Consider the following 1,606-nt stretch of genomic DNA (forward strand, 5'->3'; position numbering starts at 1 on the left):
TCTCTTTTTCTTTCATGTCAACTAAGAATCCAGAAACATAAAACTGTCCTTCAAAAATGAGAGAGAGAGAAATAAAGCTAAGGAAGTTTGTTCCTAGTGAAATTGCTCTACGAAAATATACTAATGGAAAGTCCTTAGGGCTGAAATGAAGAGAGAAATTGGAAGCCATATGAAGAAGTCATATGAAGAACTCCAGTAAAGGTAACTATATAAATAAATATAAAACTCAGTATTTTCAGCTTTTAACTCCTTTCTTATTTCCCATGATTTAAAAGATAAATACATAAAAATTCTTGTATCCTTGCTTCTCCCATGCTTGGTGCTTAAATAACAGAAAAATAAGAAAAAAATCTTATATCTTTTTGTTAATGAGCACATAACATATAAAGATATAATTTGTAACAATCACAACATAAAGTATAGTGAGACCTGTATAGGAGCAAAGATTTTTGTATGCTATTAACGTTAAATTGGTATCAATTCAAACTAGTTGTTATAAATTTATGATGTTGATTGTAACCTCTGTGGTAACCACTTAATTTTTTTTAACATACTGATAAGAAAATTAGAACAGTTTGAGGCTGCAGTAAGCCATGATCATGTGACTGCACTGCAACCTGGGCAACAGAGCAAGATCCTGTCTCTGAAAAAAAGTCAAGAAAATTAGAAGGGTATTAAATGGTACACTACAGAAAAAATCAGTGAAATACAAAAGAAGGCAGTAATGGAGGAAATGAGGAATAAAAAAGGTATAAGACATACAGGAGTGCCTGGAGAGCAGCAACAGCCCAGCCACCACCGCCATGTCCCTGCAGGCTGATTTTGATAAGGTCACAGAAGACGGGAGGAAGCTGAAAACAAGACCAGATGATGAAGAACTGAAAGAACTGTTCTTCGTGGGCTTTACAAACAAGCTATAATTGGAAACATTAATATTGAGTGACCAGAAATGCTAGAATTAAAAGACAAGGCCAAATGGGAAGCATAGAACCTCCAAAAAGGATTGTCAAAGGAAGATACAATGAGTGCCTATATTTCTAACGCAGAAGAGTGGATAGAAAAATGTGAAATTTAGAACAAAATGTATGAGAAATTTTCCTTTTTGAAGCCTTCATAATGGTATCATGACCAAACATTTAGAGTTAACACTGTTAACTCTATGTATTGTGTATATTTTTGCTATTATTATGAATTACAATACTTAATTAGAAGTATGCTAAAACTGTGTAGTTAACTAAATTGTACTTGCTTAAACCAGGTGTCTTTTAAAGTTATTTTAGAAAAAAATTTTTTTTCTTTTCATAGATTTGGGGTACAAGTGCAGTTTTGTCGCATGAACGTATCAGGTACTGGTGAAGTCTGGGCTTTCAGTGTCCCTATTACCCAGATAGTGTACAATTGTGCCCAAAAGGTAGTTTCTCATTCCTCACCCCCCTCGAACCCTCCCACCTTTCTAAGTCTCTGATGTCTATTGTTCCACACTCCATGTTCATGTGTACACATTGTTTGGCTCCCACTTACAGGTGAGAACATGTGATATTCGACTTTCTTTAACTTAACAGCCTCCAGTTCCAACCATGTTGTTACAAAAGACATGATCTCATTC

At 34.6% G+C, this 1,606-nt stretch overlaps 1 pseudogene; it reads left to right on the plus strand.

The window, feature by feature from the left end:
• The first annotated feature begins 803 nt into the window (after nucleotides 1–803).
• On the plus strand, nucleotides 804–1,075 carry LOC119468832 (annotated as a pseudogene).
• The last annotated feature ends 531 nt before the right edge of the window (nucleotides 1,076–1,606 follow it).

The sequence above is a fragment of the Cebus imitator genome, unplaced genomic scaffold (assembly GCF_001604975.1).
Source record: "Cebus imitator isolate Cc_AM_T3 unplaced genomic scaffold, Cebus_imitator-1.0 Scaffold501, whole genome shotgun sequence".
Lineage (NCBI taxonomy): Eukaryota > Metazoa > Chordata > Mammalia > Primates > Cebidae > Cebus > Cebus imitator.